Source organism: Giraffa tippelskirchi, chromosome 2 (assembly GCF_054371585.1).
Source record: "Giraffa tippelskirchi isolate mGirTip1 chromosome 2, T2T-mGirTip1v1.2.pri, whole genome shotgun sequence".
Classification (NCBI taxonomy): Eukaryota; Metazoa; Chordata; class Mammalia; order Artiodactyla; family Giraffidae; genus Giraffa; species Giraffa tippelskirchi.
In genome coordinates, this window is record NC_137276.1 from 176,516,132 (window position 1) to 176,540,837 (window position 24,706).

A 24,706-nucleotide genomic window follows, 5' to 3' on the forward strand; every position below is an offset into this window, starting at 1 on the left:
TTTGGGTAAACTGCTTAGTATTTCCTACTGAAAGCCACTCACTGCAGGTCTAATTTCACACAGTGGCATTGCCACCTGGTGGGCTTTTGAGATTAATGTCCTTTAGGACCTAAGGACATGTTGCATTTGAACTCCAGACACATGTGCTATGTCCTCTTTGCTCATTTTTCCTCATAAGCTGTACACAATGAAGCAACGGCCTGATGTTGCTGCCCTACAACACATGCATCAGAAGTTCAAGAAATATTCTTTGTTGGAAAAAAGCAGTAACACTTACATTCTATAGTGCTTCACAGAACCTCACAACAGCCTGATGAGATAGGAGATCCTCAGATGGTACTATAATTCCCAAGTTTGTGGCAAGACAATTCTAGCCTCTCCATCTCCACCCAACACTAGTCAACATTTATATCACTTAAGCTAATAACCTCTCCTGCCATCCCCCCATTTATGCCCTCTCTCTGCACTTTCTTGATGATGATAATGATGATAATGATGATAATTTCTCTGTGGTGTCTCTACTTGTTCGCAGAGAAAAGGGAAAGATCACTGTCAGACAGCAAGTCATTTGGGACAAGAAGTTATGGAGAAGTGTTCATAGAAAGGAAAACACACCCTCAACTCCTCTGTGACCCTCCCCTCATTCCCAGCCCCAGAATGGAGCCCACGTCCAACCTCATCGGTTAGCACACAAAGCCACAACAACCCGCCTGCTCTTTTTGCACCTACCTGTTTCTAATTACAGCCTATGGCCCAGGCTATAGCCACACAAGTAAACAATAAAGTAATATGGTTAACAGTGACTGAAGAGGAAACAGGAGCATCCACCTCCAAGGCTTTTGATGTACATGGCTGATGCGAGATCCAATGTAAAAGGAGTTAATTAGAGCTCCGGTAGACTGCACCAACAGTACATAAACCAGTCCCAGACCCAAACAGCACTTGAGGCAGATCTTAACAGCATTTAAGTCCTATCTCTTAGGACAAAGGACTTTAGACAAAGGACTTTGTGAGCCATGTGTGAACACAAACCTTGCTATCATAAGCCGGCTGAAGAGAAGAAGGCCGGAACACAGATTCCGCTGAAAGGTGCCCACTGAGACAATGGAGCCCTGGCAAGAACAGGATGTATTATCCCAGGAAATACACCCGAGAGCAAGTCTGCAACATACACAGAACCACAGAAAACGCATTTTTCACAAACGATCCAGAAAATAACAGGATTTGGCTCCAAAGAAGAGTAAGACAGACAAGGCTGCTCTGCTTAGTGTTCATGTTGAATGGAGCAGATAAAACAGCTGGCAACGCCAAAGTCACTCCTGATGAGAGGCAGAAGTCCCAGGGTGGGCTCAGGGTAGAATTCAGGTCAGTTCAGCAAAACCACACTAAGCACCCACTAGGTGCCATGCACTGTATGGAGGGTGGAGGGGATGGAGAGAAAACCTGGCAGTTATCCATCCTTAAAGAACTTGGAACCTAGTCAATGTTCACTTTGACAACATCTTTCTATTTTACTCAATGCAGCAGGGCCTCAAGAAAAGATCAAAGACAGACTGGGTTTTATAAAGTGCAGGCAAAGAACCAGAACTACTAGCAAAGGCATTAGTCATGACAAAAAAATGTGGCACACACATGTGTACACTCAGGCTCAGCACAGCACAGCAGGTCAGTCCTCCAACTTAGTCCTTTTCACAAGTCCTAAAAGAATCCCCCTTCCCATCGTCCATGCTCATTCCTAGCATAGTCCTGGGAGATTCATCAAAATACATCCCTTCAAGTAGGTAAGAGGCTTAGAGCTAATGGAAGCCTATGAGGACTTCTGAAGCCTCAGCTTTGTCATCATCACTTCTCCCACTGTGTTGTACCTCATTTATATACAAGTCTCTCTCCTGGACACATAATCTATTATGTGAATGAATGCTTGCTAAGCTGTAAAGACCTACCTCCAAGATCTTTTCTGACTCCATTTGATCCTTGGAGTTTGGATCTGAACCCCGAGGGCTGCTTCTGCTGCAAAGCAGAGCTTGAGCTGGGAAGAAGATGTATGGGTGTCTGAGATCGCCCTCCCTCTAGGAGCCCACATGTATGCATGGTCAGTCGTGTCCAACTCTGAGACCCCATGGGCTGTAGCCCTGCTAGGCTCCCCTGCTCATGGAATTCGCCAGGCAAGAATACTGGAGTGCATGTGCCATTTCCTCCTCCAGGAATTTTCCCAATCTAGGGATGGAACCTGCAATCTGCTGCGTCTCCTGCATTGGCAGACGGACAGGGTCTTCCCTGTTATAGCATTCAAACATCAGGTGGGTGGAGGTGGGCTTGCCAAGAAGGAGGGGGGAAGAGAGTGTGAGGACAAGCAGGCACCCAAGGAAACTGGCTTCCCTTGGCTAGGGACGTCCCCAGCATCCACTCTATGTCAGGCAGCAGTTGGGCCAGCAGCTCTTGTCACACTGCACTTATCGGTGGAAGCACCATCATGTTAATTGTTTACTGGCTACTGGACCAAAGGCTTCAGGGATCAGGAATGCCAGTGATCTTATTACAGGGGCATCTTCAGTGTCTAACACTAGGTATTCAGCAAACACCTGCTGAGTGAATGAATAACAACTGGAGACACAAAAGTGAAAGGGTATGGTAGAGAGGAGAGAAAAGTGTAGTCATATAGTCAAGAGGGAACTTTTTCTTAGGACTTTGGAGGGTGTTGAAAATACTGATTTACTCTGTTAGGCAGCATAATTACCACCAATTCCAACTAAGCGGCCTCCTGCAGTTGATTTCTATGCCCCTTCCTCATGATTAAGCAACCAAGGCCCCACACCCATACCTTCCTCAAGACTCAAAATTGGTCTCAGGTTCTGTGACCCAGAGTGATGAGACTCAGGCTGCCACTTCTTGACCTGTGTGCTTCTGGGGCTGATTCAAGCCAAGTGCTGGGCAAGACCAGCCCCAACTCCAGCACACAGACACACACTCATACATCAACCCCCTAACACACAGACACACAGGCCTCCCCTTAACAGGCTTGTGCATTCCAGCAGGAAATCTGAAGCATTCAACCGAAAAGCTGAGCCACGGGGCAAAATGGCTGAACTGCTAAGTCAGGGCCCTGATGGGATCAGAAGCTGCCTCTTTTCAGTTGGCCTCTGACCCAACTGCACTATGAAACTGGCAGTGTCTCTCCTAGACTCTCCTGCAAGCAAGAAACCCTGACCCCAACATTCAGGAGGAGGCATTTTGACACGGGATGATAAAATCTCTCACACAAGAATGCTGAAGCAAAAACATCACATTAGCAAATTATCTAGAGTAACAATTGGTATGAAGCAGCTTTTCAATAAATGACAGCAACTTATTCAATCTGAGTAACTTCCTTTAGGGTTACTTGAGGAAGGACTTCCATTAGTCTGATCCCTGTTGCAGATTCGCCCCTGGTATTTCAACAAAAGAGGTTTAACAACAGGTAAATACCTCAGGGGCCAGACCCTGCCACCAGGCTTCGCAGGCACCCTGCTCTGGGCATGTACACTCAGTGCCTCTAGGACAGGCAACACACACACACACACACACACACACACATGCGTGTGCACATGCGCTAACACAGCAAACAACCCCAGCTCTCCAGCTGGTAAGTACGCTTTGGCATCATGACAGTTTACTTTTTTCCTATCTGACCTCATACAAACAGACTTTCTTCACCTCTCTGACCCCCAAATATACACATTCATTCCCTCACCCACCCTCAATCTTCCTCACTTAGAAAGCTCTTTTAAACCACCTAAAACTTAAAATAAATACCAATCTGGAAACCTGAAGCATGCTCCAGCCCAACCGTCTGTCCTTGTCTTCTGCTGGAAGCCTGGGACCCCAACTCCCATCAGCTCTCCCCAACTTGTGAAGCCCAGTGGTCTGGGGGCAGGGTTGATACACGCAGAGAAAACAAACACATGGCATCATGCCAGCTGGGTCAGGCACCACTATTTATAGCCTAGAGAAGTGTGTGGGGGAGAGGGATGGGCGACGTGTTGAAGGGTTGGGCGGAAGGGGTGGGGATAATATGAGCTGCTCCTCCTGGGCTCCACAGCTGTGGAGGATCCCTGCTGACGCTCCACAGGCCCAGGTGCACACCATCCTGTGTGACTAATACTGAGGCTGTGCTGGAGCCTCCCAGGGCAGTCTACACATTACTAGAGCCTCAGCATCTATCACATGCTTGGCACCTAGTAGGAGCACATGTTTTGTTAACTAAATGAACGGATGAGCTTTTTTCTTCCTGCCTACCCCATGAGGCTGCAGTTGGAGGAGAGGGAGTAGGTGGAGGGAAGGTTGGTGAGGAATGCCTAAAACAGCGCTTCTAAAAACCTGTCAGAGGTTAAAATGTGCTAGCAAAAAGAATTCAGGGAAACCCTGTTAAGAAAATCAAATTAGGTTTTTTTAGTGCAGGCCTTGTCAGAGCCTTTAATATGCTATTACACATTGTGAATCATCAAGAGGGGGACTGAGGCTGAACTCACTTAACCACAGGCCTGGACTTATTTGACCACAGGCCTGGACTGACTTGACCACACTACTCTTTTTTCTCAGACTACCATTAGTGAGGAGAATTTCATCAAATACACTTTGGGAAATGTTGGCCTAAGAGGTTCCTGGAGAATATCCCAAAAGCAATTTGTAAAACAGCATCCCATGTTTGTAATTTTTAAAAATCACATGTGAATATGTGGTGTACAGCTATTTGGGTTGTCACAGGATAAGGTCAGGAGACATTTAAATGTTAACATCAGTTGTTTCTGAGGAGTAGGAGATTTGCACTTTTTATGTCAAACACTTCAGAAACATTCAAAGTGGGTACATAGTTATCACTTTTGTAATTAAAAAGATAAATTAAAAAAAAACAAAACTGTCCCCAAATATTATCACATCATCACTGAAAATTTATCCTCCCCTAGGCCTGGGACCTCATTTCCTAACAACTCCTTGGGCTATAAAAATGTTGCTTTTTGCTCCATGATCACAACTATAGAGTTTCCTGCATCCATTTCTAAAGTCAATTCCTCTGGCTTGTAAAGAAGCCCTCCCCTAATTCTAGGATTCTATTGTTTCCATACAAGATGGACAAGTATTTTGGAGAAAACAAAAACACATTTAATATTCTTTTAACAACCTTCACAAACCTGAAATTTACTTTTAGTAAGTTGTATAAAATATCCATCACGTGCTTAGTTTGCTGAAATTACAATGCTGGGCATATTAACATTTAAAGATTGCCTTTCTTGTTTCCTGCTAAATCACTAATTTCCTAATTTAACTGATTTGTAAACATAATTAAAAGTCATCCTGATTTAGTGAATGTAACATACCACGTTCTGTCGCAATATGAGGTTATAGCAAATATTCAGAATCGGAAAAAATATTCAGTCAGCATAAAAGAGTTTATGACAATTTGTTGAGTTACTATGTGTGAGACAATGTGCACATTGTCTAACCTCTACCTCTGTGAAGTGGAAGTATTAGTCACTTAGTCATGTCTGACTCTTGGCAACCCCATGGACTGTAGTCTGCCAAGCTCCTCTGTCCATGGAATTCTCCAGGCAAGAATACTAGAGTGGGTTGCCATTTCCTTCTCCAGGAGATCTTCATAACCCAGGGATCAAACCTGTTTCCTGCATTGGCAGGCAGATTCTTTACCGTCTGAGCCACCAGGGGGATCTACCTCCGTGAAGGGGGTAGTATTGTCATCCCCATTCTACAAATGCAGCAACTGAGGCTTAGAGATCTTACACATCTTGCTCAAGGAAAGGAATCAAAGCCAAGGTTATCTACTTCCTCTGCCTGCTGGTCTTGGAGTCCTTAATAGACTCAAGGAGGCAAACCAAAAAAGGAAATTGAGGAGGGTTGAAAACAAACAAACAAACCCAAAATCAGTCTGGGTTGGAGTCATGGACTAGCCACCATGTTTTGGGAGGGATTGGTTCAACAGGTCCCACAATGCACTCTGCAGCCAGTTTCTGAAGATGCACTGTCCCCCACCCCATCTGAGTCAGTCCTGAGGTCCGAGCACCTCAATCCCATCTAAAAGTTGGCAGCAGCCCACTGAGTCTGGATCCAAGTAATATGCACCAGCATGTAGTGAGAGACAATAAAATTCTCTGTTTCTTAATCTGGCCTCTCTCATCTTCCTTCTGTTCTTACACAATAACCATAAGACTGGAGGTTCCCAACGCTGGCTTCATAGAACAATCATATAGGGACACTAAAACACATCAATGCCTGAGCGGCACCTCAGGCAAATTCAGTAAGAACCTGTAGAGGTGGGGCCCAAGCATCAGCATTTTCAGACCTCTCTCCTGGAAACTGTAATGTGCAGCCAGGGTTGGGAACCGTTGGGAGTCTCTGCCATGGATGTGCTGATCATTGGGACAATGAAGGGCTTCCAGAAATGCCCTGGCTGCACTGGACACCATGGTTGAGACTGTGGAATTGTGAGCTTTGTATAAAGATGTTCCCTGCTGTTATTATTTTTAGAGAAATTTTTGCCATTTTTAAAGCTAAAAAAAAAAATTTATTTTACAAATTGAATACCTTAATATATTTTAATGAATGAAACATTTTCTCACTGTTTCTCTCAGCTCTTTCCAGATATTTTCTGGACTTGAAGATTCCTAGTTTTCTCCTCTCCCCACAGAAATAAAAACCCCGAAAGGAGACCACCATTGCAAACAGCATCTACTTTGGGGGCCAAGACAACTTCCATGGTAGCAGATACTCCAACAGGTCCCTGGGCCATAGTCACCTCTGCTGGGGCCACCCACAGCAGGGAGGTTAGTAGGAGACTAGCAGTTTTCCAAGCATATGCACATGTTAGCGTTTGCACATGAAAACCTGAAATGCCATTCCCTTAACAAACTCAGAACAGTCTCAGGGGCTCACAGACCACCAGGAAGTGGAACAGGTGTGGGCCATCTAGGGGTCCCACACCCACTTGACACCAGATTGCACTAGAGAGGGCTTTGGCTCCCCAGGAACTGGCTTTCTGACATCCCAAAGGGCTAAAAATTTAGCCTTCCCCAAGGAATGGATTTTCAGTTTGGCCCCTGCCGGGAAAGAGACAGCTCCCCACCCCCACCTTAGAGATGTGGGTCCCACCCTGCCCCTCCCCATCTGTGGTCCTCCCACTCCAGGAATGAAGCTGCTGCTGCCCGGCATATACCCAGACTGGTTTCATCTCCTTCCAAATCCATTTTGTGTCTTAACTTCTGCCAAGAATAAAAATTAAAACACTCACATACACATCATGCGTGTATGGGAGGGGAGGACAGAGCTGGAAGTTTAAACTGAAAAAGACCAGGCAGGGAAGGGGAGGAGTAGGTCGCTGATGAAAGTCAGGGCTTGAGACCTCCCTGGGGTCTGTGTGGGTCCTGGAACACCCTGCCTGAGGCCCCTGTTGGTAAACACCCAGGGTCATGCCTGAGGGGGTTGCAGCATCACCCCTCTAGTGGCTCCAATACCCGTTTCACACCATCACACCCCTGCCCAGGGGGCCACAGAGCAGCTGAGCTGCGCAGCACTCCACAGGCCAAAAGCAGACTCTGGTCCTCACACTTGGACAGGCAGGCTTCTTGCCAACTCCCAAATGAATAAAACAGTGCTTCTGGGCCCTGGTGGTGCAGGCGGCTTGCAGACTGCTTGTGGCCACCCAGAAAAACAGGGTTGGAGCTGGAGTCGCCATGCTTACACTCCTATCCCCCGACGCTCTGGCCTGCAGACTCCTGAACTTGAGCGCCAGGCAGAGAGCAGCTCCAATCCAGCTCTCTCCTTTCTCTCTTGCTGCTGACTTCTTCCTTCTGGGCAAAACCAGGAGCCCTTGCACTATAGAACAATCACACCTCACCCTTCACCCATTGAGGAACCCCCAGGGTTCAGATAACAGCCTGACTCAACTTGGTGGCTCAGATGGTAAAGAATCAGCCTGCCATGCAGGAAACCCAGGTTCAATCCCTGGGTGGGGAAGATCCCCTGGAGAAGGGAATGCAACCCTCTCCAGTATTCTTGCCTGGACAATCCAGGCAGAGGAGCCTGGCGGGCTACAGTCCATGGGGGTCACAAAGAGTCGGACATGACTGATTAACTAACACTTTCACTTACTTTACTCAACTCTAAACCCCATCAACTGCCCTCTTTCCTCCCCAAATGGTGAATTAAGTACTCACATCACTTACAACTGTCCAGATGGAACCCATCCTGACTCATACAACCCCTTGCCTGACACAAGGCAACATGTATCGAGTGCTTGTCAGTCAACATGTATTGAGTGCTCATTCAATGTTAAGCTCTGTGGATCCAAAGATAAAGTTCAAGCTTTCTCTAAGAGCTCAACATCTGGTAAAGGAGATACACAAACATCTCAGAGCAGCATGGAGCAACTGAGACTCAAACCCGAGTGCCCTGGACTGGTGCTCTTTCCTTTACACGCCCTTATTAGGAGGGCATGGGGAGACTGGATCACACACTGCTTTTGGAAAGGGGGCCCTTGTGGCATTCATTTTTGCCCTATCTGCACACAGGGCAGAATAATGAAAACAAAGATTAAAAAAAAAAAACTCTTCTGTTTGTCTTGAAAGTTGTTGAATCTGGATGATGGGTACACAGGGTTCATGATTCTCTTCTTTCTGCTCTTGTGTATTGAGTTTTTAAATAATACTAACACTTGCTTTTTCAATAGAATGACTAGAACAAGATTGCCCCAAACCTTCTCAGTTCTTCACCAACTTCCAGAACACCTTTCTCCCACCATCCCCCATGTCACCTCAATTAAGCCAAACAACACTGTCAGGCAGGTTTCCACGAGCATCCAGGTTCTAGTAATGGAGGGCAGTATACCGCTCTTCAATCTTCAAAGACTCCCCATTGTTGGGCCAAAGAGGCAGTCCCACCCCTTTCTTGGGAAAGAATTATAAACCAACAGCTTATCTCAAAAGCCAAAGTAGTAATAATCATGATGGCAATAATGGTGACATCTAGCACCCCCTCTGAGTCAAGAGCTCTTCCAATGAGAGAAGGTAGATAATGCGGTTCAATGACCTCTTGCTTGGACTTGGGAAATATTCAGTCTGGGTCTTAAGCATCTTAAGGGCCCCAGGCATGGTACTCAATAATCTGTTGGCTGATCAATTGAAAGGCCACTTTTAAATGGTTAAGAACATGTCTTTGGGGCCATGTGGAAGGTGCCTGGAGGCACAAACAGCACTGCTCCTGGCAAGGTTTACTGCTAGGTCTTTGGAGAAGCAGCTCAGTGCAAATCCTCAGTGACTGAAGGGAGGCCGGATGAAGCAGGCATCATGAGTTTCAGAGCGTGGGAGACAGGTCAGAACCCACGCCCGGGGAAGGGTCTCACACCTCATCTTGACTGGGTTTCAAAGAAACAAAGCCTCATTCTCATTTCCCCATCTGGACCATGGGTGTCAGCACCAGCACTTAGAGTAGCCTCCTTGTGTGGGGAAAATGAGTTCTGCCTGCCTATCATGGTGGGTCAAGCTGGTCCTCTTACCTCTTGACTTTGAAAGCTGTAGAACTCAGCAGTTTAGGAGCCTCCCTATTCCGCGGCCATGGAGACTTTGTCAAGAGAGGGGAGGAGGGTAGTGGTAAGTAAAATTGGGACCCTGCCCTAGTTCCCACAGGCTTTTTCCTGGAGAGAAACTACTAGAGAGGACTCAGACTGCCCTGGAGACTTCCTTCCACCAGCACTCACTGGAGCATCACGTGGCGAGGCCCACGCCACACCTTCCAGCATAATCTACTCTAACAGGGACCATGCCATGGGGAGGTCCTGGCATGGCACCCACAGTACAGAATGCCATTCCTTGTACTAAAGGGTGTGTTTTAAATATTACAAGATATTTATAAACTCAGTGTTTTTGAGATTTTTTTTTTCACCAAAAAATCAGAGGGGAAAAAAGCCCCCTGCCCCCCCAAATGCTTTGTCAGATCATGTATTTATCTTTCGGTTTAGCAGACAAGGCCCCTGCCTGGCTGCACCTACAGAAGCTGGTCTGGGATACCCCATCAGGACTCTCACTGTACCTCCCAGGGGGACAGCATGTGAGGGGATGACTCAGGAGGGAAGGCTGGATTTGGTAGGAAACACAGGTCTCACTCTCACATGGTTACCAGTTTTCTGCCCTCAGCTTCCACAGGCAAACTGAGACAAGGGCCAAGGCCTCCCAAGTGTCGATGGTCAATAATCAGTTACAGCCTTCCAGACGCTGGAGGGAGACCCAGGAAGACACGAGGGGGAAGGGCGTACCACCCTGATTCCAGAATCAACAACAAAAGCAAGAACAGTTAGTCTGTAGAGAATTCATCTCTGAAGAGTCTGAGGATCACTAAACACTCCACTACACTAGTGTTCACCCTCTTGGTAACAAACCTGGACAGGTACCATTAGTCTCCACTTCCACTAGGAAGTAGGAAGAACACTGAATGGATGTTCCACTGAATGGCTGCAGATGGAAGGGTGGGCTCGGCAAAGAGCAAACCAGAGGAGGAGGTGGGAAGAATTGAGGTCACGGGCATGGAGTTTCTACAGTCTGAGGGCCATGTCTTCTTTCTCCTGTGTACTGAACTCTGAGGCCCCTGCCTGGTGTCCTTCGGAGAGGGTACCAGCTGGCCATGGCTCTGTTTACTCCACACAGGGAGCAATGAAAGCTGGGGTCTAAGTTTCAGTCCCTGCTCCCCAGGGTTGGATCCCTCTCCATGTACCACTGCCTGGTTAGTAGTTTTCAGCCTGGTTCAACCAGATGGCCCAGGTGACCCCATTCACATGCACTGCCCTTTCCTCTGTGGTCCCAAGGTGGAGCAGGGTTGGAAGAGCCCTTTCCTCTGCTCCTGTTATAAAATCCATCATTACCCCCATCCCCAGAGAGCCTTGCTATCGAGTGACTGGTGAGGATACTGAAAACTGGGGTTCCTGCCACCACACTCCCAAGAAATCCTCGTTTGCTTTTGAGGGTGACTGCAGACCGAAGCACCTCTTAGCAGGGGAAATGCTCTCGCTCTGTTGGTGCCGGATCATTCTTCCTCCTGAATAACCACAAACCAGCCCCGGTACTGGATCCCCCTCAGGACTCGGCAGACACACTGGGGCTGGGGCAGCACCCTCAGAGGCTGAGGGAGCTGTGGGGCCGCCGGATGTGGTGTGAAGGAGGGCGGCCTGCCCTGCTTGCCCCAGAGGATCACTTCCCCGCCGCTCGTCCGAAGCTCCAGAGCAAGTAAAACAAACTTCTGAGAAGGAAGGCAAACAGCCTGATGCAGGCTCCTCCTGTCTCTCTACTTAAGAGTGGGACGGAAGGTCTGCTCAGCTGATATTTCCAGATGTGGAACCAAAACACAGGCAGCAACTGACAGTTTACCAGCCTGGGCTGAACTCCAGTAGCACCAGGGCCGGGCGTGTTCCATGGGCAACAACAGAGCGGCAGCACCGCAGACCCCTGGGTTCTGGGCAGGTGGTCTTAGGATCGGCTGTGGGCCCGCCCTTCGTCAGCACCTCGTACCCCAGATGGATGGGGTGGGGGTGGCATGCTCAGAGAAGGCCATGCTTAAAACTGACTGAAGGAGATGGCTAAGTGAAAGAAGCCAATCTGGACTATATGTACTTGTGATTCCAACTACGTGACATTCTGGAAATGAGCTACGAAGACTGTAGAAAGAGCAGTGGTTACCAGCAATTGGGAGAGAAAAGTAAGGAAGGCCAAAGAGGTAGAGCACAGGGGATTTTTAGGCAGTAAAAATTATTTTTCTGTCTGACACTGTAATAATGGTGGACACGTGTCATTATGCATTTGTCAAAACCATACATTGTATAACAAAAAATGAGTCTCAATGTAAACTATGGACTTTAATAATGATGTGTCAACACCGACTCATCAATTGTAACAAATGCATTACACCAATGTAAGATGTTAGTAATAGGGGCAATTGGCGGGGGTTAAGGGTATGTGGCAACTCCCTGTAATTTTCACTTAATTTTTTATTATTAACCTAAACTGCTTTTTTTTTTTTTTTTAAGGCTATTAATTTCTTTTTAAGTTAAAAAAATCTAGAGGGGAAGCCCTGGACCATTCCCAGCTCCCTGAGATGCTGTAGATGTTGGGTCTGGGGATCTCGGTAGTGTAATTTCTTAAGCACATTTATTGTCAGCATGAGACCTCTTGAGATACTGGTCCCTATTTTTACTCTTCTTTAGTTTCTAAATCTAGAACCAAGCCAGAAATGACTAAGATGAAGTCAGATCTATCCCCTCATGGGCAGACATCCAAACCTGCTCTTCCTTGAACTTGCACGCTGTCAACTCTGCCACTGCAGAGACCATGTCTGCTTCCTGTGTGCCTAGCACAGGGCCTGACTCCCACCAGGCCTCCATGTGTGGGGAAGTGAACTACTCTCAAATTCATCCAGTGCTCCTCATATCACAGATGAAACAGGCTAGGGTTAGGGTATGCGGAAGGCGTGATGGTGTGTGGAGTTTTCTCTGAATACAACAATGGAGAGTGTTGAGCAGAGAAGTGACCTCGCCTGGCTCCTCTTTTGCAAGCTGACACTGATTTTTCTATGAAGAATAGACTCCGGGCAGGGAGGTCAGGGGTGAGTGAGGCAGGGAGAACACTTAGGAAGATACCCCAACAAACCAGGTAAGCAAATGTTGATGGAAAATGAGGATGGTGTGAAGTTGCAGGATTATAAATACATCTTAGAAGCAAAGCCAAGATCATTTGTCAACTTAAAGTGGAGTATAAGAGAAAGAACAGAGTCAAAGGTGACTCTCAAGTTTGGGGCCTAACCAGTAGAATGGAATGTGCTGAATCAAGGAAGAGGCAGAGGAGAGGCTGGGTGGAAGCTGTTTCCTCGGTGACCAGGCCTGAGGACTGGTACCGTCAGGTACACCTGGGCTGGGGCCTTGCCCCATTGTGGGCTCCTCACTCTCACCATCTTCTCATTCCCTCATCACTATATAGCCTTGAGCCAGTGGGGTTCCACCAGGGCATCTTCTACCTACTCATCTTCCCAGCTGCCCAATCCAGCAAGAACACTTTTTCCAATCTGTTTTTCTTTCCTTTCCTATTAACAGCCACCTTCTACTGAATGTTCACAATGCATTTTGTGTGCTTTATATGCAGTGTCTTGCTGCTTTTTTGCAACAACTTTAAGAACCTAGGTTTTCAGAGTTTAGGTGACTAGCCCAGGGTCGTACACCTAGCAACTGGCAAAGTCATGTACAAACCTGAGCCTGTCTGGTCCCAAAGCCCATCCTTAAACAGGATGCCACTCAATCTCCAACCTGGAAGTGGCCCCAGAAACACTGCTGCCTCCTGCAAATATCATCTTTCTTCTGCACCTTTGTCTAATAAGATTCACTCCAAACCTCTGTTCTCTCAGGTGGGGTCCCCCTGATACTCCTCAGACTCCTCTGTTCCTTCCTCTCTCAGGATCTTCTTGACATGAGATCTTTTCTTCTCTCAACTCCTGCTAGATCCTGAGACCTTCACTGTCTTTTCCCACAAGAGAGGGAAAAGCAGCTTGTTTGGCAATAGGACCTAACTGCCTTCAGTTCAGGCCCCCACTCTTAGAAAACAAATACACTTATACATGGAATCTATTTTTTTTTAAAAAGGTACAAATGAACTTATTTACAAAACAGAAGTAGAGTCACAGACACAGAAAACACATTTATGGTTACCAGGGTATAAGGGGGAAAGGGGTAAATTGGGAGACCAGGACTGACACATATATACTACTATATATAAAATGGGCTTCCCTGGTAGCTCAGATGGTAAAGAATCTGCCTGCAATACAGGAGTTCCAGGATCTATCTCTGGGTCAAAAAGATTCCCTGGAGAAGGGAATGACTACCCACTGCAATATTCTTGCCTGGAGAATCCCATGGACATAGGAGCATGGTGGGCTATAGTCCATAGGGTTGCAAAGAGTTGGATGCAACTGAGCAACTAAACATATATATAAAATATATACCTGATAAGAACCTACTGTATCACACAGGGAACTCTAGTCAATACTTTGTAATGGCCAACATGTGAAAAGAATCTAAAAGAGCGGATATATGTATAATTAATTCACTTTGCTATACACCTGAAACTAATAAAATATTGTAAATCAACTATGAAAATTGTGTTGAAAGTCTTAGTTGCTCAGTCATGTCTGATTCTTTGTGAACCCAGGGGCTTTGTGACTCTATGACCACCAGACCAGCCCATGGAATTCTCCAGGCAAGAATACTGGAGTCGGTTGCCATTCCCTCCTCCAGGGGATGTTCCCGACCCAGGGATCGAACTCAGGTCTCCTGCATTGCAGGCAGATTCTTTACCATCTAAGCCACCAGGGAAGTCCACTATGCTAAATCAATTATACTCCAATAAAAAACAAAAGAAAACAGAACAAAATAAACATAGCCACAGAAGCAGACGCAGCCCTTGGCCCAGACTCTGACCTCTGCCCAAGCCCTCAAGTGTCATCTCCTAACTCATCTTGGGTGAGCACAGATGCCAGAGGCTTTTGAGGTGAGTAGAACCTTCTGCATCAAAAGTGTTCCTTTGTGCCATTTCTCTGCATCCTTATAGTGCCCTGAGAAGGCAGCTTGTGAAGATGAGGTAATAGAGGCTCACAGTTCCCACGATTTCCTCTTGGTTATCCAACTAGTTGGTCACATAATTAAATCTTAAACCCAGGTGTCCTGAGTCCCATCCCTACACCCACCACCGCCTCCCCCCTCCACACACACACACATAAAGCCAGAACATCCTGGCTTCAGGATTTCCACATTTGTTAAAGAAAAACAAGGAACCAAGGGCAACTGCAGGCTCATCACAGGCAAACCTCCCGGCTCTCTGAAGCCAGCAGGGAGAGTCAGTTTCGCTCTGCAGGTAACAGCCTGCAGAATTCTTTCTCCTGACTGCTCTGTGAGTATGTGCCTGGCAGGTACCATCTCCTGTCAGTTACCTGTCTGTCAAAGTTGCTACTTCCTTCCCCAGGGTATTTTTCTGCACAAGCTGCCACTTTTCCTGACCAGGAAAAGTATCTGCTGGGCAAAACGCCTTCTCCCCCTCACCCCACCGAGGCCCAGAGGACCTACTTGATCAGACTTGCAGAGATCCGAGGAGCCTGTGGATTCAGTTGGCACCTGCAGTGGAAGCAGAGACTGAGACAGACAGTTCGGATGATGTCCCAGAGGGAGAAAAAGCCGGGAGACACATTCCAAGAAGAGACCCAAGACAGCAGCAGCTTTCAGCACTGCCTGAGGAGCTGGACATCAGCTGGGTCTCAGGATCCGGCTTCCCTCATGCCTTGACTGCTACGAAGACAGTCAGGACCTTCCAGTTGTGGCCCCAGTTTTCAATTCATGTCTCTTAAGGCAAGTCTCACAAAGGCCGCCACCTGCCCCTTGCACTTTGTTAGCTGCAAAAGAAACAGTTTTCCCAAGCTAAGGGAGCTCTGCTTAGGGAGAGTGATTGTCTGGATACTTTTTTTCCTTCTCAAAGCGTGAGTTTTGGAGTCAGCAGCCTGGCTGTACAATCTTGGCTTGGCCACTTACCAGCTGTGAGACCGCAACAGGTCCCTACAATCATTTAGGCTTAAACTCCCTTATCTGCTGAGTAGGATCATGCTGCCCATCTTCACAGGACTGCTGGGGGATTGCAGGACAGTGCTCATAGGACTAAGCACAGCACCCTGGTTTGCAGCAGGTCTCACTAACTGGCAGGTCTTGTTCTCCACGTCATCGGAAGGAGGATGGAGGCAAGCAAAGCTGCCTCTTTGGCTCTGGGATCTGCTGGTCTCAGCCTGCCCTTTGGGTCCATAGATGATTCCCCAAATGGGGAATGATTCTCCCCTCTTGTGCTGAAGGAAGGGCACCTGCAGCTCATGTATGCTCGCCCTCTTAGGGGAGCATCTCCACATGTATGCAAAGCTTTGTTTGTAAAATCAGGGGAACAAAGATAACTCCATCACAATACTGCCTTCAGCAACCTGTTCCATTCTTTTCACCCACACTCAAGACCTTTGTGGTGTCTCAGTGACAGGGAATTGGCTGCCAACCTTCTGGTTCCCCTTTGGGTAGAAGAGCTGAGCTCCCCACCCCTACTCTCTCCCATTGTTGAAGACCACCCAGTGAAACGTGCTGGCAAGCTGCCACCGTCCAGGCAGGCGAAAGCCGGGCCTGATTACCCAGCCTGCGTCTCTGGAACAGAAGCCTACAGAACACCAGGCACCTGACTGTGGGGCTTTCACCTGGCGCTGACGCGGTCTTCACGATCGTGAGACCACCAACGCTGTCCAGGGAGGGCTGCAGGTGACTGCTTGGCAGGCCTGTGCAATGGAAGAGCCATTAGACTCTAGCTCTTGGCTATAGCACAGCTGATTTTTATGTAACTTGTTCACTACAAAACATCCATTCATAATGACAGAAGTAAACAGTCATGAATTTCCATCACTTTATGTGGTCTCACTTGCAAAAGCAGGTACTGTGTTGACTGACTACATGACGAAATCCTCCCCACGTGAGCACAGGTGTGTAAAAAAGGACGCGCTACCATCACACCTCTGTGGGATGATAGTCATCAGACTGAAAAGTGGGGGAGATGCTTTGTGAAGTAATTTAGAGCAACCTCTGCTTTCACAGAAAAGTAATAAACTCAGAACCCCCCAATTTTCCTCTCCAATTAACTGTGACCCACACCTAATAAACCTGCTGGGATTGTAATGTTAGGTAAGTTCAGACTAGTAAAGCCACTTGGCTGGGACTATTCTGGAAAAATATTGGCAGGCCAGGAAAGGTGAGGGAGTGCTCCCTTTAAGAGTCCAATTTCAGCCTGGCCTGGGCAGGGGAACCTCCAAGGTCAGCTGGTTCCACACACCCTTCTCCTCTTACCTGGAGCTCCCATCCTGTCTAAGCCCCCTCTTGGCAGTCAAGGAGGGTCCTGGGCAAATGGAGAGCCCAGTAACTTTTATGTGTCCCTAAAATAAACGTCTCCTCACTTCCTACTCTGGGAATGACTTCGGAACTAAGCAAACCTACCCCAGACAGTAGAACAAACAAAACTGAAAAGGGAAAAGATGCTTCAGGCGCATGTTTCTGGCGTTCACAGCTAAAATCTGATGGGATGAGAAAGAAAAGACAATCACGTGTTTCTCCTTTGCCCCCTGAAAGCTACTCAGTCACTGCTTTTAGAACCTTGTCGAAGACTCACATTTCTGAGATTCTGCATTCAATGTAGAGATTCCAGTTTTTAACTTTACTAAAATTAAAAAAAAAAAAAATACTCTGAACTTGAAATATCCTGTCTTAAGAATTCCTCAGCCTGTTATCCTCTGAGGAAAAGCACATTTGCAGGAAGGATGTTTCAGTCCTGCCAGCCCCACCTCAACCTCTAGGGCAGCCTGAGATACTAGCTCTCCCCACTCCAGAAGCCTTGCTTCACGATCCAGCCCAAGAACTTTCACACTGGGGTCTGCACTGCTGTGCCCTGCTTGTCCCTTCCCTGCAGTCATGGAATTCTGGAAGGTGCGGGCTCTGGTATTAGTCCGGGCACTCAATAAAAAACTTGTTGAAAGGATGAAGGCTCCAACCTCCACACGAGTCATCACCCTCATCTTGTCCACTGATGTCCAAACTCAGTTTGGAGGAGAATAAGCATTTCTTTGCCGTATTTTCTGCTGCTCAGCTCCTTTTAGATGATTTTTTTAAAAAAATTCAACCCATATTATGTACTTTCCTGTTACTAACCAGGAGAAGTAGTTGAGGCTTTTCTCAACATTTTCCCTGGCAAGCAAGGTAGGTTGATTGTGAATCACTGGCTCTCATCTTTCTCCTGTGATTTCAAAACTCTTACTGCCCAATAACTGTCCCAAACATCAAAGACCTTCTTTGAAGATAAGGCCAAATTCTCCATTAGGAAAAGACAAACTATTTCCTAACTTTATTTCAGAAGATGGAATGAAGATGGAAGATGGAACGACACGGACTCCCTCTAGGTTTTGTGAGATAAACACTGCCCGGTACATCAGGCCAGAAGGCATTTGCTGTAATACCAATGGTAGACACATGGACACAGGGCTTTCCTCACCCACACCCAAGCAGGACTTTCCCACAGTAGTCTTAGACTCCAAATCCATAGTAAATGGTTTACATCCAACAGGTTGAACAGAATTTGGCTCAGGAAAGGGGAATCCACATGGTCACTCCAGGGAAAAGAAGCTCTGACTATAAGAGTATCTGAGCTGAACCAACCTGTTTTGTCCAGATTCCACTCAAAACTGGACCCCTCCAATACTGCAGGATGAGAAACATTCTATCCTCACGTGGCAACACAAACTATGAAAATATGACTGACCCAAGCAGCCGGACCTATTAGACTGTGGGCAGAAAACCTCACCTGCTTCTTCTACTTCATTGCTGATAGCCTCAGACGGTGTGAATGTTGACAAGACTTCATGGGTCATGGGTTCCAGGAAGTTTGTTCTGAGCCTGAGGAAAAAGAAAGTGTCTCAAACAAAATAAACAAACACTTTGAAAGTACTTGCTTTTTATAAGGTGCATTGCTATAAACCAGACTAATTCCTTATTAATCCATTTTACAAATAAGAACACGGAGAAAAGGCAGTTTTTTCTAAATCATAGGCTTTCTTACATCTCCAGGTACCTGGCCCTTTGCTAGAAATGGAATAAACAATAGATGAAGAACAAGGATTACATTGAAAACAGTCACTGATCTTACAAAACCATTACCGTTTTCATCAATATTTACCAAACATCTGTTAAGAACACATTATGAGCAGCCCTCATACAAAGTAAGGTGGGCTACCAGGGAAGGGGTTGGGGGTGGTAGGGCAACAGGTAAGGAATGACCCCCACACACACCAAAATCAAGGGTCATCTAATAGATGGGTCAGCCTGGAGTAGAAGGGTCCTATCCAGGTAATCATCATGAGACAGAGCCACATGTGACAGGGCTAAGAAATATAGATTGTAAACTTAGAGTGATGATTTGTTTATGAGACTGATGAAAGATGGGTGGTGGCGGGTGGTAGCAGGGGATGGGCATGGAGGGGCATTAGGTAGACAGTGGGGAGTCCAGCCATGTGTCAGCACAACTGTCCGGGGCATGAAGAAGCATAGTGGTAGCAGGAATGGAAAAGACGGTGGGATGGTAGAACAATAAAGGGAAGGGCAGGAGAGACCGGGCAAGTTTCGGGAGGAGCCGACAGTAGTAATGGAGACACAGGAATCGATCGGTTCAGTGGATGGAGTCAGTGTGAATGGAGTCCACAGCAGAGCCAGGGCTCCCATCCAAGTTTCCTAATCCTCAGGGCAGTGCCACTTGAGATGGATCCTTTAAGCCTTACTTCCTGATTCCACCTCCCCTTCTCTACCCATTTCCAACCCTGAGGGCTCCAAGGAGGCTAGAGCCCTACTTAGGAACGCTTTTTGTAAACACGGATTTCTAGATTAAAAACAAACACCATCTTCCATCGCACCCTCCGGCCCCAAATATTTGATTCAGCCTTATAAATGAAAATATTACATGTAAAGGCTCCATGTGGGAGCACTCTCAGGATTTAGCTTGTTCCCAGCAATAGCAAAGGGGATATACAGGCTGGATATACCTGTTCTCTATGAGCCTTTGGTCAAAAGTATAGACACTTCAGGCCTGTCTGACTACAGAGTCTACACTTTTATTGCAGCTATGTGAAAAGTATGTACGCACATGGATGAACAGAAACAGTTGTGTTATGGTACAGGAATATGAGTAATTTTAAAACACATTTTCTTTATTATTAGTAGATGCTTGTACAGTAAATAAAAATGGGGGTGGGGGAGTACTTTGGAAAACCGTCCTTTGACTAAGAAAGCCTATTCAGGGACAAACAAGCTCCCAGTCTGAGTGGGGTCTGATATACTAGAAACGCCTGCTAAATGGCTTGCTGAATCGAAGCATGGAGGTGACAAGAAGTTCCATGTGTTCAAGTAAATACATTTTAAAAACTGTAACAAATCACTTTCTTTTCTCTGCCTCCCCAATTCCCATTCTTCCGCCCACCTTATTTTCCTAGATAGCAAGGAGGCTTGGAATTTGGAGGAAAGAAAGCAAACTCCCAATGTACAATATCTTCTGGTGCCAGGTTAATACTTTCTTATTCAGAGGCCAGAAAGTACTGGAAGCAATTATCCGGTACACTTGGGTCCTCTTCAGCTTCTTCCCGCTTGTTTAAAAGATACGGAAGGAAAAACTCTTATTTCTTAACCATCCTGGGGACTTTGTCAAAAACTGAACTCAGATCGCCAGGGTCCCATGGAATACTATGACCACCAGGTTTACTTCTCACCATCCCAGCTTACACCCTGGGGATCCCTGGCAAAGTCCCCTGAATTATTCCTTGAGTAAAATCTCTTATTCCTTCTTACGGTATGGAAACCACAGGTAAGCTGCTGAAGAGAACTAGAAGCCCAAACATTTGAAAGAGCATTTCAAAGAAAGGAAAATTTCTGGACCCATTTGGAGGAGGGAAAAGAATATAAATTACCCTCTTAACACAAGTTGACCAACCAATCAACAGCTAAGCAGGGTTCTCTCTGTTCCCCACTTTCCCATCCCAACTGTGGTCAAGGAACCAACTATCCTGGCTTCTATCAACTTCCTCTCCCCAGTAAAGCCAATGCTGTGGCTTGGGCGATTTCTCCTGAGAAAATGTGCCTTGCAATGTTACTCTTCTGAGATCTCTTGACAGAGGATGAACAGGACAGTGTCTCAACCCTCAGATTTTATAGGTGTAGATGGCCTCCAGCTTCTTAAAGAGCCAAGCTCTGAGCAATGAGTGTGGGCAGGAAATGTCAGCAAAGCAGCAACTCTTGCTTCTCTCATTTTCCATACACTCACTCCAAACACTCATGCCGCAGGAAAACCATAACTCCAGTGCTGTCCCCCCTCCAACCCCACCTCTGTCCCCGGGACCCCAAGGTGCTTCAAGGTTACCATGGGAACCTTCTGGGTTTCAATTATGAAACCATTAAAAAGTACCAATTATAAGACCTCAGAAACGTTCCTGGGAAACCTGTTACACACCTCAAAATGGTCAAACTCTTGCCTCAGATTCACTTTAAGTAAAGTTCAGAACACAGGTCACACAGATGTTTGGGAGCCTGAGCCCCCCACCTTAGTCCAAGGAGACTGTTTTAATACTGTCATGCTGCCCTTGAGAAAATGAAGACTGATTTATTGGCTATACCCAAAGGGATGACAAACCATGACAGGGCTGGGCTGCCTGCAGGCCCAACTGTGGAATAAATCAGAAATGTGTGTGCATTCAAGAATTTTGAAAATTTCATTCATTCACTGGCCAATGTTCGCCAAGTTCTGGATAACAAAGATCTAGGTGATGAATGTGAGCTGGGTACAGGGCACCTGGAGGTGGCACAAGGGCCTGAAACCAAAACATACTTTTCTCTTGGTTCATTCAAAGAGGTAACTCAGGGTCAAAAACTTATTTGAACCCATCTGAGCTTGCTGAGAAGGGATGGGGGAGCGGCAGAATACCCCACCACACCCAGAAAGTGCCTGTTTAGGATTGCTGGTGTGTGGTTTGGGTATTCTTAGCTCTACTGCCACATCTCTGGAGGCACACAACCTTCCAAGCAACCCTGCCACTGTAACCCCATCCCGAAAACAAAACTAAGCAAACAAATCCCCAGGGCTCCTTAATCTCCAGTTCTCTCCCCATCCCCCCAACCCCCAATTCTCCTACCATCTGGAAGAGCAAACTAACACTGGCATCCTGAAAGTTAAGCAGAGCCTTCAAAAATCCAGCAGAAAATTCTTCTTGCGTTTCCTGCCCTTCCCCACAGCCCCTTCCCACTTGTTCCAAGGGATCATTTCCCCACCTCTCAGTTACACAAACAAACCCCCCCCCCCGCAAAAGCACAACCCCAGGAGGACGCTGTGCGCGCGCACGCACACACACACACACACACACACACACACAATTTGACCGCACGCTACTCCAAGCCCACAGACACCTCTGGACACCCCCACTTCAGCCTCGCCCCTTCCACCTTTACAGCGGGGGATGTTTTCCTGGCGCTGTTTTGCTCCCAGTCCGTTCAGTCTATATAAAATATAATTAAAAAAAAAAAAAAAAGCCAAGACGGTAAACTCTGACCCCACCAAGGGGCCAAACGGGCGTGCGATAGTTTTCTGTATTTGCAGACTTCGTCTGGGCTTCTCCCCACGGCCCTGTTGCGCTCTGAGCCTGGAACTGGTGTCAACGTTCGGGGGAAGTCTGGGAGGCTGTCCGGGCCCTTCTTCCACAAGGGAAGCTTCCGGGAATGATCGGCCAGACCGCGCCCGCAGGGAACGAGACGCAGCGCTCCCGGGCCCGGAGACGGCAGCCCGGCACCCCGCAGCCAGCCTGGGCCGCAGCCCCGCGCCGGAGCCCGCGGGCAGAGCGCTCGGACCGCTCCCGCTGCCGGCGCGTCCCCATCAGCCACCCGCCGGCGCTTCCTCGGCATCGCTCGGCCTGCGGCCGCCAACCCGCCCCCTCCCCTCCCCAAACCAACAAACACAACTTTTTATGAAAAGAAAACAAACTTCAGCGACGTGACTCACCTCTGGTGCAGCCGGCTCCTAGGAAGGGCGAGCCGGGGGCCCGGGGGGCCAGCGCCGTGGGCGCGGAGAGAGCCACACAGCCCGGGGCCGCACGGGCACACAACCCGCACAGTGACACCCAGGGACACACAAAACAGGGGGGCGGCCGCAGCGGGAGCAACAAAGGAGCCCCGGACGGAGAAGTTGCCGGCCGGAGAGGGGGGGCGCGTGCGGGCGCGTGTGGCTGCAGCGGGCGTGAGTGTGAGTGTGTGCGCGCGCGTGTGTGAGTGTACGCTCGCGGCGGCTGACACGGGCGGGCCGGGGCTCAGGGTCCCCGCGGCAGGGAGCTGCGGCCGCGGCGGTGGCCGCAGGAGGACAAGGCAGGGAACGCCGCGCCCTGCGCACCCCGTCCCTCCATATGGAAGAAGCTTTTTTGGATGACTGAACTCGCAAACAATTCCTTCTTTTGCTTCTCCTGCCTAGGAGCCTCCCATTACCGCGCGAGGGGGAGGGGGAGCAGAGGAGGCGGGGAGGAGGGGAGGAGCAAAGTGGAGCCAAGAAAGTCTTGGAAAGGAAGCTGGAAGAAAAAAAAGTCTCCCCAAACTCAGTTTTTCTCCTAACACCCATTTTCTTTCTGTTGCGCCTGAATCCCGTGCTTTCCCCCAACTTCTTGTTCTTTCCCATGCCAAAAAGCAAAGTCTTCTAACTTTCTCCCACACCCACGGCTCCCCTGAGCCCCCACTTTCTCTTTAGCTTCACCTCAGACCGTAGCTCGCCTACACTATCCTCTCCTCTCGCCTGTCTCTTCTCCCCAGGTCTTTTTCTGATACCCACCCCGCCCTTCTTAATGGTCTCCTTCATTCTGCAAACGATTGGATAAATCATTAAAAGTAGACTTTGTTATTAAATGCTCCCCTACCCTCTACCCCCAAATGGGGCAGCAGCTGTCGAGAAAATTATAAGGAAACCGAAGCCCCAGTGCTACGTCCTCTGACCTACCGGGTGGGTCGGGGGAGAGAGAGTTTGCCGCGTCCTCCTCGGTTTACAGCGCCCTGCCCTGACCTCCATTCATCATCCCAGGATGGAAGCTTGAGGAAAAGGACGAGAGCGCTGAGGCCAGGGAGGGGTAGCGGCTGCAGAGGAGTTAGTTACCTCCTTGTGTGCGTGTGTTAAGCCCTCCCTTTAATGTTGGGCAGATAACACTCAGAGAGAGTATCAGTTCTCAAACTTGAGCTACATCAGAACCCCCTGTAGGCTTATTAAAACCTTGCTGAGCCCGGCAGTATTTCTGATGCGGCAGGGTCTGGGGTGGGCCTAAGAATTTGCACTTGTAGTTTAAGTTCTCAGGTGATGCTGATGCTGTGGGTCCTGGGCCACATTTTAAAAACTACTTTTGCAGGGTATTGAGAAGTCGAACATGCTTTGAGTTGGGGCAAATGGGGTCTTCTTAATCTGTAAGGGATGAAACAGAGATAGTGAAGGGTCATCCAGTTCATACCCTTACACTGCAGTTGAGGAAACCAAGACCCAGAGGGGTTTAGGCAGGCATTTGTTCAAAGTGAACCTGAAGTTTGTGCCAAAGTGGGAAGAAAGCTGTTCTGAAAGTTGGTCAGGCAGGCCTAGAGTGGGGTGAATGAAAGTGCTGCAGCCTGTGTGGCAGGAGTACTGCCCCCCCAGGCAGGGGCCACTGTGTGACTCTGAGAAAGTCACCTAACCTTTCTGACCTTGGTTTTGTCCTCTTTAGTTTCTCATCCGCAAAAATTCACTTTACATTGAATATGATTTTAATTGAACCTGAATCAAAAAATGTTTAAAAGGGTAACATAAATACCTTTTGGAGAAGGCAATGGCACCCCACTCCAGTACTCTTGCCTGGAAAATTCCATGGACGGAGGAGCCTGGTAGGCTACAGTCCATGGGGTCGCTAAGAGTCGGACACGACTGAGCGACTTCACTTTCACTTTTCCCTTTCATGCACTGGAGAAAGAAATGGCAACCCACTCCAGTATTCTTGCCTGGAGAATCCTAGGGACGGCGGAGCCTGGTGAGCTGCCGTCTATGGGGTC

At 47.9% G+C, this 24,706-nt stretch overlaps 1 protein-coding gene across 4 annotated transcripts in view; it reads right to left on the reverse strand.

Annotated features, from left to right (window-relative positions):
• BOC (BOC cell adhesion associated, oncogene regulated) overlaps window positions 1-23,729 on the reverse strand; it is a 77,902-nt gene extending 54,173 nt beyond the window's left edge. For 3 of the 4 annotated variants that reach the window (XM_081572090.1, XM_081572092.1, XM_081572091.1), the window contains exons 1-2: window positions 22,662-23,454; window positions 18,435-18,526 (exon numbers count right to left, since the gene is read on the reverse strand). The gene's annotated coding sequence lies outside the window, so the exon portion shown is untranslated. Of the gene's footprint in view, window positions 1-18,434; window positions 18,527-22,661; window positions 23,455-23,639 lie in introns of those variants that run through there. The other variant, XM_081572093.1, reaches the window with a different exon arrangement.
• Between the last annotated feature and the right edge of the window lie 977 nt (window positions 23,730-24,706).